This window comes from Syngnathoides biaculeatus, chromosome 2, assembly GCF_019802595.1.
Source record: "Syngnathoides biaculeatus isolate LvHL_M chromosome 2, ASM1980259v1, whole genome shotgun sequence".
In the NCBI taxonomy this organism is placed as follows: domain Eukaryota; kingdom Metazoa; phylum Chordata; class Actinopteri; order Syngnathiformes; family Syngnathidae; genus Syngnathoides; species Syngnathoides biaculeatus.
In genome coordinates, this window is record NC_084641.1 from 485,201 (window position 1) to 504,168 (window position 18,968).

Genomic DNA, 18,968 nt, shown 5'->3' on the forward strand with positions numbered 1-18,968 from the left:
ACTGAATTCATTGGAGACTCTCAATTGCCCTTAGGTGTGATTGTGAGTGCGACTGTTGTCTGTCTCTATGTGCCCTGCAATTGGCTGGCAACTGGTTCAGGGTGTACCCTGCTTCCTGCCTAATAAGAGCTGGGATAGGCTCCAGCACCCCCGTGACCCTTGTGAGGATAAGCGGCTCAGAAAATGTATGTATGTATGTGTATATATATATATATATTATATATATATATATATATATATATTTATGAATATAAAAAGACAAACACTTTTGGACCTTGCATCTTTCATCAACGCCTCCCTTGTTTTTTGCTCCCTCATTCATTTTCCCCCTCTCTCTCTCTCTTCTCTCTCTCTCTCTCTCTCTCTCGCTCTCTCTCTCTCTCTCTCTCTCGCTTTCTCTCTCGCTCTCTCTCTCTCCTCTCTCTCTCTCTCTCTCTCACCTGAGCCTTTGATATGGAAATCTGGCATCAGCCAGAGCCTGAGGCTAGCAGACCATTTCTGAAGACATATCTGCTCAAAGGCGCTCAATTTCTCATCAAATGCTCACGCTGTGTGTATAAAAGACAAATTCATTCACATGGAAAAATATCACCTAACAAGCACGCACTTTTTTTAGGAGGCTTTCAGCATCATCCACGCTAAAACATATACTTTCTATAGTTGTGTGGCGGCCGCTTAAGTCACAATATTAATAAAGGAGAAGGAATGTGTGTGTCTTCTCCACTGGCCTGCCTGCCTGCCTGCCAGGTAATTGCATTGAGGATGCCCACCCTGCACGTCCAACATTGCGGGACATTCAAGGGCAGCTGAAGAAACTTGTGGAAAGAAGTTGAATATAAATCACAAAGTGATGCTGAGCAGAATAATCCATTTCTGGTCAGCACTGTCAAACTCTACTATATGGGTTTTATTTTTCTACAAAAATGAGACTTGATGAACTAATAAATAATGAGTACTATTAGTCCCAGCTACATTTTTAAAGAGATGCAGTGTTACAAAATACAACACAACCCTTTACAAAAACAAATAATAACAACAGCAAAAAAAAAAAAAAAAAAATCCTAATTGAAAACGTAATGACCAAGAACAAAGACAGAAAAAAACTCCCATGGACATGCAGGTGCTTACATGTGAAATCCGAGCATGTGGAGAGTGGGAGGGGTGGGGGCATGGTGAGATTGCTTCAAAATCACCTGTTCTTAATTGGAGGGGGGGCAGGGAGATGAGCATGTTAGATAGGTGGACAGGGACGGCAGCTGTTATGCACACAAAACACACACATCCCCCACTATCTCCCCAGCAGGATTAGGAGCACCTGTATTCACAATTTGCTATAGAGGCTGCTAATCTAAAAGAGCTTCAGGAGTTGTGGGTGGGGGCTGCGACACACGCAAATGGCCCTGGATCAGTGTGAGCCAAAATGAAGAAATAAGGGTGAGAATGATAATATTCAAAATGTGACACATACGAGGAAGCGCTGTCAAAGACAAATCCCGAGGGATCTTTTCTTGTCTTTCAAAGTGAACGCAAACAGTTCATTTGCTGGTGTGTTAGCTAGACAGGTGTGCCCATTAACAAGTTATCACCATGAGGAAAGTGGGAGGGAGATAAAGCAAAGCATGGACACATGCCTTTATGGAGCATTTGACCTCTTTTCTCAATTTCTCTACGGTCATTAAATGATGTGCGGTTACGGTCTGCATAAACACACACACACACACACTGAGGTGAGTATGGTGCGTCTCTGGGGAGAGAAGCCCACTAAGCAGCTCGCTCACATTTCAGCCCACAACCTGCATGGTGGTGGTGGGGGGCACTGAGCACCTCCCACACACCAGCAGGCTTGCACATGCACCAGCAGAGAGCGGGCAGCGTCACGAGCCTCCAAACTGGCACCCGAATCAAGCCCTTCACTTTCTTAACGTGCCGCGTGCCCCCACTAATTGTGGACATTGCACAATGTGAACGGAACGTGGATACAATGCTGCAGTGCCCATGAGCAAGGCGCCAAAGCTTCTGAATTGTCTTCTTGGGGACTGTAAGGTCCATCGCTTTAACGTGTGTGCGTGAGCTTAATTGGTGTTTTTGTTGTTTTGTGTCATCATTAAAGAACAATAATCGGCTAAAAAACAGTCATCAGTGAAAAAAAAAATAGCAATGAACTTTAATACAAAATTATTTTTTAGCTGATTATCAATTCTAAAAATATTTCATAGTGATGGCGCTAACTGTGAGAACAACAGGTTGTTGTCCAACAAATGATGCATCTAATTTGATGATTTGAAAATGATGAAGTCGTTTTTTTTGGGTGGGTGAGTGGGGGCGCAGATTTTGTCACATCATCAGAGAAGACAGCTGATGGATTTTGTTTTCCACTTTTAGCAACACTTCTTTTAAATAGTTTACCTTAACCAGGAACCCTCCCTGCATCGGGGCGGTGGTTGGTTGTACGCCAGTCTTGGTGCCGTAAAATCCATAAGGCTACATAGGCTGGCAACAGGTGGTTGTACTAAGATAACTATTTAGCTTCTGCTAGTTAGGCAGTAGCTAGCTAGCTCCCATTTCAGGTGTTCAGGTTGGATTAATTGGATTTAAATTATATGCCCTGGAAAGTATTGCTTCCGTTGTCATAGAATTTGGTTTTAGTCAGAATTTTGGAGAAGATATTAATCTCGAAAATTTCCAAAAGTAAAGAAAAGTTCCACCGTAATATACTTCACGGTCTTTGCTGAGCAACGGAATAGAAATATCATGTTATGAATATACAAGAAAACACAAAAGTACTTTTAAACTATTCCGTTCCTTTTTTCTGGAAATCCATTCCAAGGTTTGTACTCACACAGTGCAAAACTTACAAGTGCACTAAAATGCCTCACAACAAACAATATGACATCACTCTCTTCTCTTATTGGTCAACAAGCAGGACTCGAAGAGCAAATGACTTCAAATTTTTGCTTGCCATGTCAAACTTGAACTTGCCCTGTTTGGTTGAGTGGACAATCCAATCTTTGCCAGATGTCCCAATTCCGTTTTATCAAGGTATTAATTGCGCGGTATGCTATTTATTGCTGGATTGCAGGAAAGTTTAGGGTATTGCAGGAAGGATGACGGTACAGGTGGGGCAATGAAGTGAAGGCAGGAATACCAAACACCTTGTCTTTCTCCTGATGACCAAGTGCTTTACAATTGGCTTTAGTAGTTACGGTGCATTTCCCCACAGGTTTTTATGAAAAAGGACACCTTATGTTACCGTGCACTTCTATCCCGGTCCATCCAATGTTTGGATTTGGATAGCAGTACCTTCAAAATGTTATCAGTGCTGCAGTGATAATCATGCTGTGCTCAAAATAACAAAACTGTCCATTGAGAAATTCTGTTAACTAATTGAACTGAAGTAATTGCCATTTTTTTTTCAAGGTAATAACACAGGAAATTGATGTTATTCTAAATAACATTAAAGATTATTGCCTACTAACAGTGATTTCTTTGCTCGGGTCCCAATAAATAAGTAAAGCCAAGAAGGCAGGAACACTCGTAAAGGAAATGCAGGTTTAGAAACAGCCAAGTCGGAAAGAAATGAAATAATCATGGGAATCCTACATGGTTTCTTTTCCTCACTTAATTGTATTGTAATCTGAGCAGCCTCTGTGATATGTTGTTGTTCGAAATGTACACATTACATTTGAAGAGAGGGAAGCATGTAAGATTGTTATACTGATATGGAGTGAACCAATTTTCTGATTTCATTTTTGTGACTAATGGGATGTAATTGCAGAGGTGTATATTTTAACGGGCGTTAGAATCGTTATTCCCCGTGTGATGTGCATTCACCCACTACTTTCGACTCACTAGTGCCCCACTAAAGCGAGATACGGTTACAATGCGCTTAAACAATTTGTCGGGGGAGGGGGCGGCGGCAGCGACGAGCGGAGATTCTTTGACTCACGGGGATTCCCAGCGGCGGTTGCCGCGAGCCAACCGATCCCGACCCGTGGGTCTGCGTTTGCAGGAGCAAGTGTCAGCATGAACAACGAGGCACTTTTATCTCATCCCGTCGATTGTGAAGCAACGCTCTGGCCAGCGTAAAATGTCATGGATGTTGCAACGCTAACGCGCTTCTCTCAATCCCGCAGTCCAGCAGACTAGTCAGATAATCGGTGTATTTCTTGGGATTGCACGTCCTATTGTGTGCGTTTACACTCAATTGGGAAAGTGAACTACTGTAGCAGCTTAGCTAAGTCGGTTGGCTTCATACGGACAGCACAAATCTACATTTTGAGCACAATGATTTATTATTTTATGCCACGACAAGGCCTCAATGATATTGAAGCACTTTTAATTTTGCGATAACCTGAATATTGTGATGTTCTTCCATACAATAATTTTCATATGATTACCCGATCAGGAATGTTATATCTTTGGCTAGCATGCCTGGGAGAATTTCTGAGTTGTTGCAAACAATCGGTAAACTTTGATCCCTGAACAAGAACGTAAACATGAAGATGTTTTCTGAACAGACAAGCAAGTGAACCACTGCTACTAAACGCCACTTGGGGGAAAAAATGTCCTTCGTTGATAACTTTAATTACAAACCACCAGCAAATAACCAGTTGTGGATTTTGTAAGCACTGTATGCGGGCATGTTTGAAGACATGCTAAGAACATACAGGCACATGACAAACCCAAGATGTCTTTGGTAAATCGCTTATCTCGTTGAAAACCATTTGGTCATATCACCGGTCAAACCTTACTCATACATTTGACGGTCACTTCAAGTGAACCACCGGCACTTACTCAATCCTGCATGGGGGTGGACCAAAATCAGGCAGAAAACCTGCTCAAGTCTTATCTCTAGTCGTCATCTCTAAAAAGAAGTTGCAGTCATGAGGATGAACCCAAGTTGTAAGTCGTTTCTAATCTCACGGGCAACTCGCAGATAATATTTTTTCCATTTTTCAGTAGATCTCGCCCACACATCCCTCCTACACTCACCTTCTTGCTGCTGTCTTGGTCAGTGTTTTGAGTATTACAGTACACACACACACACACACACACACAGACACACGCACACACACACACATTGTGGGAGCATACACTTAAGGGAAGCTGCAGGGCAGATAGTGCAAAAGCACAAAGAAATGTGGGAGATGGTACATTCCAGGTGGTTTAAGGAAGGGTGCAGTGACAACTTTTGGGCCACACAAAACTGACGGAAACATACATACATAGATACATACAATAGATAATGATCTAATAATTGAATAACTGAATGAAAGATTTTGAAGGGCTTATCATATCAAGCTGGAACTCTTAACCTGGCATGAGGGAGGACAAAACAACCGCACAAATCTGGCTGGGCCTTAAGACAATTTGGAAAATCACCAGATAGTCTTTTAATCCAAAAATCCAGTTAGTCACTGTCAAACTGCGCTGTGTGGGCCCTTTACGCTAAGAGGGTTTCCTTATGTCAAAAATGGCTTAGTGGAAGTTCATCCAAAAGAACAGATAGATAGATAGATAGATAGATAGATAGATAGATAGATAGATAGATAGATAGATAGATAGATAGATAGATAGATAGATAGATAGATAGATAGATAGATAGATAGATAGATAGAAGATAGATAGATAGATAGATAGATAGATAGATAGATAGATAGATAGATAGATAGATAGTAGATAGATAGATAGATAGATAGATAGATAGATAGATAGATAGATAGGTTAAGGGTTGTTGAAAACTAAACAAATATGGCTGAAAAAATAAATAAAACAAACTACATAAATCACAAGAAAGTAGAGTTTGCCACTGGCCGGTGCACACAAGACGTCAGACCATTGCACATATAACTCGTTGCAAAAAAAATAATAATGAAAAAATTTGAGGCTTCCCATACACTGCACTGTTTTTTGTGGGTTTTCAACATGGTGTGATTATCAATGGACAATATGGTTGCCCTGGCAAAGATACATCACAATTAGGCAAAAAGAGGAAACATGTGACAAATAAAAGGGGTGGATCATTCTGTGAATTGGCAGCACTTCAACATTTTGGTCAGGGACTCTCCATGCTTCACGTTTTCATCCAAACGAACATATGAAATCATAACTATACAGTGGCTAGGTACTTCTGTAAAATACAGTATAGCTATAGATTATTCGGCTTGTCAGCAACCAGTTCAATTTAGTTCGGAAAACGGATTGCCGTTTTTTGATTGCCCGTTGCACCTGCAGCGTTGCGACAATGTTCGCCTGTAATTCAAATCCCGAAAAGCATCACAACCAGCGGCCGTCGGGCAGCTACTCGTGACTAGTGCCCGAATCCAAACTTCTGTCAAGTTTGGCTGTTATTGTGCCGTGAGGGAGAAACGTTTTGTACGAAAATGTCGAGAAAACTGAGAAAAATTGAATGCTCTTAACCTGTCTGTCCACCTGATGCCATTCATATAACAGAAAAATTGTATTTGTGACCAATCAAAATATTTCACAGTAAGTATATATGTGACTAAATTGAAACGAGGTCGTCATAATCATGTCAGTATGACAATTATGTTTGCTAGTTTGCCATCAATAAAATATGTTGCTTGACTCAGGCTGAGAAACATCGACGCAATAAGTGAAATTTTATTTACTGGTAGACAACTTTGGTGTGTTGACGCAGCAGAAATTTCAGCTGGAGACAGAAGCCCCCCTTGGAGGGTTAAGTGAGGCTAGGCGCAGGAGGGTTCGTGCCCAATTCTTCCGCCCTCCAGGCGGCTCCACAAGTATCGTAAGCCCCCGCCGGGAAGTGCTCTATTACCAAAGTTTCTATTTGGACAAAAAAAAAAAAAAAAAAAAAGTCGGAGAGTCGAGAGCGGCGTGTCAACACAAACAAAGCCAGACGAGTGCGCGCGGTGTTCAATTGCGTGATAACGCGTGTCAATGAGTGACAGTTTCCACGAAGCCGCAGACGATCCGAACAGGTACTTTCACAGCGCTCACTCCGTCCGTGACAGCCCCCGGAGCCCCAGCCACGCGGATAATCAGTTCTATTTCTACGCAACACGCGTAGTGGTCACGGACGTGCAAATACAAACTGGACAAGCCACAGAAACTACAAAATAAACAAACAAACAAATAAATAAATGAAATAGAATAAAAGGACAGACACGCAGCGTGGTTGAGTCTTCGAAACCGGATTTAAAAAAAAAATACAAAAAAGAGGCTTTTAGTTGTAGCAAGCGCAAGTGAGCCATACCTGTTACCCCATGGGCTCTGCGCTGCACGGCGGTGTCGGTTCCCTCCCAGTCCGATGTGCTGTGACACAACACGGAAGGAGGACCGGAGGGGTGCTGGGCTGGGAGGCTGTCCACTCCGAAGCCTCTGTCCTCTCCCCTCTGCGTGTCTTTTCGGCCAAGTGTAATTCCCCCTGTTTCCTCGCACTCCACAGCCCCGTTTTTCTCTCGCTCTCCTCCTTTTTCCGCGTCCTAGTATCAGGAGCGCCCCACCACCCCATCCCCTCCCCTCGCCTCGCCTCCTCCCCTCACCTCTCTTTCGCTTCCCCCTCCCTCCCCCCATTATTCTCTCTTCCTCCCCTCACCTCTCCCCCGCACTTCTTCCTCCTCTGGACAGAATCACGAGGACACTAACAAACATAATCATCATCAAGAGAATTAAGATGATGATGATTATGTTCGATGATGAGGAAACATTTCACAAAAACTATGAATACTGTAAGAATAGTGTAACGTTATCTCGATGTACTCTTAAATTTACTTACTCGGAGGCAAATCTGGTTGACTGGAACACAAAGCTTTCCCACCCCTTTTTTTAAGTGTTATTGTTTGCAACAGGTGATGAACAAGGTTTCTGTACCTTGTGCCATCTCACGGAAGAGCGTTTGGTTGTTCTGCCTGTCACTAAACACTGCCTGCAGGGATAGCTGATTGAAGATTTGTAAATAACAATTACAAATTTATTGGGACATAAAGTGAAATTTGGATAATGATATTCCACTGGTTGGGAATGCAGTAACTGCAATATAAGATGGGAGGTAAAAAAAAAAAAAATCCTTGATCAATTCAATTTCAAATGCTTTTATTTTCATAGCACTTAAAGAACAAAGTGCTATAGTGTACGCACAAAATTGAACATAAAACAATTTAATATAGAGTAACATAATTTGGAACGGATAAAACAAGAAAGTTTAAATAACAAAATCAATACAAATATGTTCAACACTAAGACAATACAATTTCATTTGCAATATTTTCAATAAATGAATGTATACTTTAATAACTTCATACAAGAAATGCAAAATGTTAGCGAGATCTCAAACTGAAAAGTATCTATACTGTACATTTAAAATGCTCTCTATTTCTGTTATTTCTATTTAAGTAAGGATAAAGGAATATAATCATGATGGGCTGGTTTGGAAGCCAAACCTTTTTGTCGCCATATAATTTTGTAAAGTTATTTCTTAACTTCAAACTGGAGAATTGTCATCATCATCATTACCATCATCATCACAATAGACGTGGCTAGGTTTATTATGACGTTGGTAGTGGAGGTCACGTGTGGCGTCTGTTGCCGTCTATACTGTCCATGAACACTGCACTTGTTTTTGTTCTATTATGAACATTTTATTCACCGTATCCTATGATTTAATGGATGGGTGTCCAAATCATTTTTGTCACAGGCCACATTGTAGTTATGGTTTTCCCTCAGAGGGCCGTGTTAAATCTTTACTTGCTCCATTATATTACTACATATCCACAATGAGTTCAGGGATAAGAATTTTTAAAATCAGATGTCATGCATAATAGTTTCATTATTGTTCAAGTTACTGTAAAAAGGTGCTTTTACGATATCTTGAGATTTTTTGCATATGACTTTAGTCATGAATTTGCAATTTTCATGGAAGTTGACGCACTTGACTTTGCGACACACATAAAATGATGTGGCGGGCCAGATAAGGCCGGTAGGCCAAGAGGGAGACACGTGTTGTCACGTATTTTGTAAATGTATGTACCGAGTAATTATTTCACAGTATACAGTTTGTTGCCTATGCATTAGCTTATTATTCTGCTTTGTTTTTGTTTCAGGTTCCCATTCCAAATGAGAATCAATCACCTTGAACGGAGAACCAAAGGGTCAAATAAATACCTACATGCAACTTTTGTTACTGCTCAATGTTGTTGCTGGCGCATGTCACATGGACATGTGTGAGTAATGGGGAAATGCGGTCACTGCTTTCTTAGGAATTAAGCGCGTGGTCAGGAATTACTGCAGGTTTGAGGAAGTTGACAAGGTTAATGGGGAAGAAAGTGAGTGAACAGCCTGCGTGTGTGGAGAGTTGTGTGTCGAGAGAGTGACATGTGAGTGAGGGCCAAGCGGTGCTCCGAGCACGGCCTCCATCAGTCAGTTGGCTGCCGAGGGAACGGATAACACTCCGGTAGACGCGTGTCAGGCCGTGTGGATTAAGGATGCAGGTCTGTAATGCCCGAGCACGGTTCTCTCCTCTTCCTCAGCGTGAGTGGGGTCTTCTAACACAATCCCTGCCTGAAACAAGCTGCTTTACGCAAAGCCGCGCTCTCTCACGCCAACGTGGCCCTGAAATCCTCCTGACACGACAAGCGTGACCTCAGCTGCCCTCTGTGACCTCGCCCATCCCCAGCCCCCTTCATTAGGGACACTTACACATGTATTCCATCCCGTGCCATTCCGTACTTATCACAGCAATCCACTCAAGAGTGCGGGTGTGGGACGAATAGAGGTTTGTGTGCATACAGACCACAGGCTGATAGTTTCGGGATTGACCCAGTGGGTCCTGTGGGATTGCCGTAATCTTCGACATTACAGCGCCGTTCACCAGAGTCACAAATTGTGAATCACGGCAAAACCATTCACACTCTCACGTTCATACTTCTGGACATTTTAGAGTCTTCCATTTACCTATCATGCGTGTTTCAGCAAAGTGGGAGTAAACTGGTCGACCCGGAAAAAAGAAGAAACAGATGGAGGCATGGGAAGCACATGCAAACTATACACAGGAATCTCAGAACCCAGATTTGAACCTACAACCTCTACTGTGAATCAGATGTGCCAACCAGTCAACCATCTGGCCACACCCCTGTATACAGTATATTGTTTTACAACTATATTTACAATTTGGTGTTACGTGGCTAGAACGCTAGAGCCTCTGTCATCATGATACACAAAATCCTTTGGCTTCTTCTTATACAATCATGCCATGTTTTTGTGGTTCAATCAAAAATAATACAGTTAACTGTAGGAGGATCCTTTAAACCCAATGGGCTAAAGAGTGGCAGTTTTGTTGCTGCATTTAGGTCTATATCTAGCACTTCAACGCTTGGTGTGTGGCAAAGCGTCGCCGAGTATCCATGAAAGCAGAGACAGGACGTGCAGCAAACACCACACGGGAACAAATGAAGGCCCATTGAAAAGTTGGTGACACAGGCTGGCAATCATGTGCGACAACACACATTTGAAGTGTTCATAAAATGCATTTCAGGATAACTTTTGAAAGTCGAACAATGGCATCCCCCCCCACCCCCAGTGATGATTACAACAACATATTGATCATATAGGGAGGGGGGTACAGCAAAAAATAAAAATCTAAAACTAACATGAAACTAACACAAGCCGTCATCCACGACCCTTCGCTATCAATTTATTGCGGGGAACAGCTGTGTGCAGCCTGTGCCATCCCAGCCTGGGCTGTATTGAAAGCGGAGCCTGCGGCTGAAAGAACGCTATCTCTTCCAGGTGCAGGCGAGGGGGCCGGTCGGCGGAGACGCATCACAAAGGAATATTTGGCACAAGGTGGAAGACGACGTTATGTGTGAAGGTGCAGCTTAGTGACACTAAAATCAGCAGCGGAAAAACGACGAGTCGTCCCTGGGAGGGAAAGCAAAACGTCCGAATCGGAGGCCGTTATCGATTGTGAAGAAGCGAGGAAGGGAAAGAAGCAGATGGCTTTAAAAAAGAAAAGACAAACTTCGAGTGAGAAAAGCTGTGTGAATGGAGGTTGTTGGATTTCGAGGATGTTTGTAAGCATACGGAGGGTAAGGGGAATGCATTTGTCTGCTGCCCACACGTTCTGTTTCTGCGTGACAGCGAAATGCAGCGGGGGGAGGGATGGTGGGGTGTCCTTGTTTCAACTGCTGGACTTCGAGGGTGCTGATGGAAAGACGCCTCTGGATGTTGCTGGTCAGGTTCGATGGGGTTGACCTCAGTTGACCGCTCATGGAAGTTCTTCTCTTTTTGAGCATGACAAGAGATGATATGAAAACCACCCCGTGTGTCATCAGCTAATTTCCCTCTCCCGTGTTTATTAGTTTTGTGATTCCGACATCAAACTCACCTGTACTCTTTTTCTGCACGTCTACCCTCTTGATCCCGTTCTCCCCTTTCCAACCTCCTCCCAATCTCATTTACATGGACTCCAATGGAGATGGTAGGAGCAAACTAAAAGAAAGAGAGCGAGAGCAAAAGAGAGAGGTGCACAAAATGACCTTCTCCTCCCTGAAGCGAGAATGTCTTCTCGTTGCGGAGGTCACCGTTTCAGTGTAGCCCCACGCTCCGAACGCAACTGCACTTGTTTTAATGATGCTCTGAGCGCAGGGAGAATGGAGGGAAAGAAAGAGAGATCGACAGAGGTGGAGGAGAAAGGAGGGAGGGTGTCGGAGAACGATAGGAGGATTGGCTATTTTCTTTCCATCGCTGCCTTCACCCCCACCCCCTCTGTTGGCTTCCCTCCCCCTCGTGTGTGCAGAAAGTGCGCCTCTCTTTCCACATCCATCTTGAAAGGTTCCTCTAAGCTGTCTAACCTCTCAGCAATATTACATATTGTTGCTCGCCTCAGCCCACACTCCAACCTGGGTTGCTACGCTACAATTATATGACCTCCCAAGTCTGCTCCTCCGCTACATTTCCTCTCTCCTTTCTGGAGGCAGCCAGGCAAGGGGAAAGGGTTAACGCCATCCTTTCCACGCCAGAAAACCTCCCCTGTCCCTTTAACGACCTTTTAGGGCTGCAGTTTGATTTGACCCAGCTGGCAACGTGAGGTCACGAACCCGTTCAATACCACAGCAAATTACCAGTGTCTATCTATCTATCTATCTATCTATCTATCTATCTATCTATCTATCTATCTATCTATCTATCTATCTATCTATCTATCTATCTATCTATCTATCTATCTATCTATATCTATCTATCTATCTATCTATCTATCTATCTATCTATCTATCTATCTATCTATCTATCTATCTATCTATCTATATCTCTTTCCCATCATCCATCTCTACTCCCTCCCGCTACCCTGTTCCTCTCGCTTTCTCCTTAAAACCTCCGCTTATTCCTCGCTCATCTCTATTGGCTCCATCTCTCGGGGTCGTTGGTTTTTGTCATAATCACCTTGGAGATTGGGGACCGGTGCCCATGGCAGAGCTAAGCGGAAGAAGGTGCACGGGAAATAGGACAAGGAGGGTGTTTGGAGCCGACAAGCCGCCAAAGCGGGTCTGGGGGTTGTGACGATGTGTCAGGATCAGGCCGGGCTAATGTGAGGGGACAGCCTTGGCTTTGCCTTAACCACACCGTGCCAGGTAAAGTGGGAGAGAGAGAATAGATGGATGAAACCCACTCCTTTTTTTTTTCCACGCCGCCCGCACTGTCTACATTTGGAGGCGCGTGGGGTCCTGATGTCACACCCTGTAGGTGTTTAAGCTGCTTACTCGCAACCAACAAGAAAGCCTGATGAGGCAATCGAAGGCCGGGGGACGCGGGGGGAAGTAAAAGGAGCGGGATTCCAATAAAAGGATGAGCGAGGGAGAATGGTAGAGAGTTGGTGGAAGACAGGCAGTGCGGGTGGTGGGCAAGACAGGGGGGTCATGCTGGTAGAAGGTTGAAATGCTTATGCTTCTCAGTTTGACAATCTTTCCACAGAGCACAGCCTTGTTTTCTGTGGGGAATATTTTGGAGTGTGGTACAGTGGTTGAGTGGTTGGCACGTCTGTCTGACAGTTCTGATGTTCAGCATTTGAATCTCAGCTCCAGAGTTCATGCCTGAGTTTGCATAATTGTGTAGGTTTTCTTTAGGTATTGTGACTTCCTCCTACTTCCCCAAAACATGCAATATTTATTCATTGGAGACTAAAATGTGAGTCTGGTAAAAAGAAGTCAGCAGGTTTTAGGGCATTTTCTATTTAGGCTCCAGTACTATCAAACACCTAGCTCTGTTGCATTATTCCAAGCCCGACTGAAAACTTAATTCGACACTTTGCATTTGAGTCCAACACATTTCATATGCAATTTGTCTCTTGCCCTGTCTCACCCCCACACCCACATAAGGATTTTGGCCTGTTTTAGTGCCGTTTCCCTACCCCCTCGCTCAGTGGTTCATGCAGTGGAGAATTCCGAATGGAATGGCTGGGACAGGTCCTGAGCAGAACCACATCTCCAGAGCTATGAACCTGTAGCACTGCAATTCACAAACAGGACTCGTGTCCTTCTGTGACCAAGTGAGTTTTGACATGCACAGATTATTGTTCTAGAGAATGGGATGTCGTTGATTTTTGTGAATTCTTTTGTAATGGGATAGGTTGGGATAGGCTCCAGCACACCTGCAACCCTAGTGAGCTTAAGCGGTACAGACGATAAATGAATGTTTGTTTTTCATGCATTTGACTGGATGGAGGTTGTTCAGTTTGTCCTGTCTTCGACTGAAGTGCGATGGCAATTGTTCATTTCACAGGATTCTTTCCTGCCACCCCACTTGCACTACGTTACCCACATTGGTACACACTTTGGGAAGGAGAGGGCACCTCAGATGGCATTGGGAAGCTTCACATCGGAGGGGGCGTTGTACGGAGAGCTGAATGAGCTGTCAGGCATGCCTGCGGTTTTCTCATTGAGGTGTCAGTGGCCGCCTGTGACCAGAGAACTAATTTGAGCTTCTTAAGGATAAGTACAGAGGGGTTGTGAGTTCTAGTTGTGTGAATACTTGAAGCATTAACCGCTTCCTAATTTTTCATCCAATTCACATCATTCCAACTTCACCGTATTCCAAAAATTCATGCGTATTCAAATACAAGTGTGCTTTTTCCTCATTGAAATGTTTTCCGCATTTCCCCCCAATTCCCACATTACACAAATTGAAATTTTCTCCCTTATTTCACATTTTCCTACTTTGAAATACCCACATTTTACAGACATTAAGAAAAGCAAATGTATTTATATAGCACATTTCATACACAAGGTAACTCAATGTGCTTTACGTGATTAAAGGTTTTTAAAAACAAAGAAAAAAAGAGCTCATAGAAATTTAAAACAGAGAAAAATGTACAATTAAAGCAGCATACAGTGCAAGAAATATTTAAAAATGGAAGTACTTTAAAAAGCATGAGAAAAAATATGAGTTTTTCACCTGGATTTAAAAACATTTACACTACACTGACATCACCTCTGTTGGCAACTTATCCCATTTGTGTGCAGCACAATTGCTAAATGCGGCTTCACCATGATTGCATTGGACCCTGCGCTCCACTATTTGACCTGAGTCAGTTGATATCAGAGCTCGACTGGGTTTGTATTTGGTAAGGATTTCTTTCATGTATTCAGGACCTAAACCATTTAGTGAGTTTATACCAGTAGCAGAACTTTCAAATCTAAAGCTGACTGGAAGCCAGTATAAAGATTTTAGAATTGGAGTTATATGCTCTGACCGCTTTGTTCGGGTCAGAACCTGACCTGCAGCATTCCGAATGAGCTGCTCTTTTTGGGGAGTTCAGTCAGAAGACCATTACAATAGTCAAGTCTTCTTCTTCTTTTCCTTTCGGCTTGTCCCATTAGGGGTCGCCACAGCGTGTTATCTTTTTCCATCTAAACCTATCTCGTGCATCCTCCTCTCTAACACCTACTGTCCTTATGTCCTCCCTCGCAACATCCATCAACCTTTTCTTGGGTCTTCCTCTCGCTCTTTTGCCTGGCAGCTCCATCCTCAGCACCCTTCTACCAACATACTCACTCTATCGCCTCTGAACATGTCCAAACCATCGAAGTCTGCTGTCTCTCACCTTGTATCTAAAACTTTGGCTGTCCCTCGAATGAGCTCATTTCTAATCCTATCCAACCTGCTCACTCCAAGCGAGAACCTCAACATCTTCATTTCTGCAACCTCAAGTTCTGCTTCCTGTTGTTTCTTCAGGGCCACCGTCTCTAATCCGCACATCATGGCCGGCCTCACCACTTTTTTATAAACTTTGCCCTTCATCCTAGCAGAGACTCTTCTGTCACATAGAACACCAGACACCTTCCACCAACTGTTCCACCTCGCTTGGACCCATTTTTTCACTTCTTTACCACACTCCACATCCATGATGCCTTCTACCAGGGACTTTCCCCGCAGATCCGAGGCCACCTCGTTGCCGTGGATCTTCCGCCTTCACTGGACGCCCTCATTGCACTGGCCCTCAAGGTGGATCAGCGCGTGACCGTGCAGGGGCAGATGGACGGCATGATGGAGGAGGAGACAGAGAGGGGCAGCCCGGTCGCTTCCCGGCCACCCACGTTGCCTTCTACGTCGGAACCCATGCAAGTGGAGGGGCTCTGCAGCCCAGCGGAGGAACGCTTACGCCGGCGACGAGAAGGCCGCTGTTTCTATTGTGGTCGTCTTGGACACTTAATCGCCCGCTGTCCGGCTCGGCCGAAGCGCACCGACCTTGGGATCTCGACGCTGGTGAGTGTGCGGTATACTATCGCTAAGTCGGGGAGGTCTCTTTTGCACCTCACCGTAGGGACAGACTCTCACTCGTGCTTAGTGACCGCATTCATTGACTCCGGTTCAGATGCTAACCTTATAAATCCTCGAGTGGTCAAAGCGTTGCATGCATACCTTCCCCACACAGTGTCCTCGTATTCCTTACACCACCAACAGAAGTTCCTCTGCCGGGTTACACACCGCACACAAACCTTGCGTATGGACTTTCCGGACACGCACACTGTGCGCATTAGTTTCCACGTTTTTAACTCTAGCAGCAGTGATATAATCCTGGGGAGCCCGTGGCTCAAGAGACACAACCCCCACATTGACTGGGTCATGGGTCGGATAATGGCATGGAGTGAGGACTGTCACAAGCAGTGTCTCGCCGGCGGGGAGGACGGAGGGATTCAAGTTGCTGAGCTTAGTACCGCCTCCGAATTAGCCACTGTGCCCTCTTGCTACCATGATTTAAAGGAGTTTTTTTCTGAGTCCAAGGCAAAATCTCTGCCACCGCATCGGCCTTATGACTATGCTATCGAACTCCTCCCGGGTACCTCACCTCCCAGATGGAAACTGTTCTCTTTGACAGGACCGGAGCACAAGGCAATGAGGGAGTACGTCGAGAAGTCCCTGGCAACCGGACTCATTCGTCCGTCGTCCTCACCAGCCGGTCCAGGGTTTTTTTTCATTAAGAAGAAGGATTCCACTTTGCGACCCTGCATCGACTACCGAGGATTGAATGACATCACGGTCAAGAACAGGTACCCCTTGCCCCTGAGATCTACAGTTTTGAACTTCTCCAAGGAGCCCGGATCTTCACCAAACTGGACTTGCGCAGCGCGTATCATCTGGTGCGGATTCAGGAGGGCGACGAATGGAAGACGGCTTTCAACACTCCCACGGGGCATTCCGAGTATCTCGTGATGCCCTTCGGACTGACCAATGCCCCGGCCGTCTTTCAAAACTTCATTAATGACGTGCTTCGGGAGTTCCTGAATAAAACTGTATTCGTATACCTTGATGACATTCTTATCTTTTCAGCAGACCTGACCTCTCACATCCAACAGGTCAGAGAGGTGCTGCAGCGTCTGTTGCAGCACCAGCTGTTCATAAATATGGACAAGTGTGAGTTCCACCGAGCATCCGTGTCCTTCCTGGGCTTCGTCCTGGCGGAGGGAGAGATACGTATGGACCCCGGGAAGGTTGACGCGGTGCTGCGGTGGCCTACCCCCGCCAGCAGGAAGGAGGTACAAAGGTTCTTAGGATTCACTAAATTCTACAGGAAGTTCATAAGGAACTTCAGATCCGTGGCCGCTCCTCTGCATGCGCTCACCTCGCCACACACCATCTTTGCGTTGTCCAGGACCTGCCAGGAGGCCTTCAGCAGACTCAAGGCAAGTTTCACCGCTGGGCCCATTCTCATTGTTCCGGACCCAGATAACCAGGTTATGGTGGAGGTTGACGCATCTAATTCGGGAATCGGAGTCATCTTGTCTCAGAGGAGTCCCAAGGACGGAAGGATCCACCCGTGCGCGTTCCTGTCTAGGAAGCTGACTCCAGCAGAGATGAACTACGACGTGGGAGATCGGGAACTGCTGGCGGTCAAGACTGCGTTGGAGGAGTGGCGGCACTGGCTGCAGGGCTCGCAAGTGCCGTTCGTGGTCTTCACTGACCACAAGAACCTCGAGTACCTGAAGTCCGCGAAGCGGTTGAACGCCAGGCCAGGTGGGCCCTGTTCTTCACCCGCTTCCACTTTACTCTGTCCTTCCGCCCAAGCTCCAAGAACGGCAAGCCGGACGCACTCTCACATTTCCACGAGGGAGGGCGCACGGAATCAGAGGGCGCTCCTATCCTGCCAGAGGGGTGCTTCGTGTCCGGCTTCACCTGGGCGGTCGAGTCGCGGGTGAAGGAGGCCCTGGGAGAGACTCCGCCACGCACGGATTGTCCGTCGGACCGCCTTTTCGTCGTTCAGTCTCTGCGGGGAGACGTCGTCAACTGGGCCCACACCAACAAGACGGTCTGCCACCCGGGTATGGCAAAAACGCGTTCAGTGGTCAAACAGAGGTTCTGGTGGCCCAACCTCAGCAAGGACGTGAAGGACTTCGTCAATGCCTGTCCGGTATGTGCGGCCAATAAGTCGTCCCGTTTACAACCGGTAGGAGAGTTGCGGCCTCTGGACATCCCTTTCCGCCCGTGGTCACACATCGCGTTGGACTTCGTCACCGGCCTGCCGCTCTCTCAGGGTAACACTGTTGTGCTGTCTGTGGTGGACTGATTCTCCAAGATGCTTCACTTCGTGCCACTTCCGAAGATCCCATCAGCCAAGCAGACAGCCCAGCTGGTATTGGACGAGGTCGTCCGCTATCACGGGTTCCCCTGGGACATTGTCTCGGACAGAGGTTTCTGGAAGGAATTCTGCACCCTCATCGGGTCTTCGGCCAGTCTAACTTCGGGCCATCATCCGGAGTCTAACGGCCAAACAGAGAGGGTAAATCAGGAATTAGAGACCGGGCTTCTATGCTTGGCGTCCAGGGACCAGAGCACGTGGAGCCAGCACCTCAAATGGGTAGAGTACACCCACAACTCTCTGCCCTCCGCTTCAACAGGTATGGCTCCACTCCACGTTGTGCACGGCTATCCCCCCTCTCTGTTTCCCCCCTTGGCCACAGACTCCGTGGTGCCGTCGGCCCTGGCAGTGATGCGGCGCTGCAAACGGACCTGGGAGGCGGCCCGGAGGACGCTGCTGCGCATGGGCAACATCTACAAGTCCGCAGGAGACCGCAAGAGGAGAGCCGCACCAGAACTCAGGGTGGGGCAGCGGATGTGGCTCTCCACTACGGATCTTCCACTGCGGATGGAATCCCGCAAACTTGCCCCCAGGTTCGTTGGTCCGTTCCCGATCACCAAAATCATTAACCCGGTCGCTGTATCACTTAGACTACCCAGGTCGATGAGGGTGCACCCTACATTCCACGTTGGCAGACTACGCCCGGATCGTCCTTCGCCGCTGGCCCCTCCGGCTAAACCCCCCCAACCACCCAAACTCCGCATGGTGAACGGCGGGCCAGTTGCTGTCTTCCCGCCGCAGAGGGAGGGGGTTTCAGTACTTGGTGGATTGGGAGGGATACGGACCGGAGGAGCGCTCTTGGATCCCCTCGCGCTTCATTGAGGACCCCTCCCTCGTCGAGGACTTCTACGTGGCCCAT

General features: G+C 46.0%; 1 protein-coding gene across 2 annotated transcripts in view; it reads right to left on the reverse strand.

Moving 5' to 3' along the window:
- The window catches only part of zbtb46 (zinc finger and BTB domain containing 46), a 79,596-nt gene extending 72,125 nt beyond the window's left edge, over positions 1-7,471 (reverse strand). For both annotated transcript variants that reach the window (XM_061811445.1, XM_061811437.1), the window contains exon 1: positions 7,238-7,471. The gene's annotated coding sequence lies outside the window, so the exon portion shown is untranslated. The remainder of the gene's footprint in view (positions 1-7,237) is intronic.
- Positions 7,472-18,968: the final 11,497 nt, after the last annotated feature.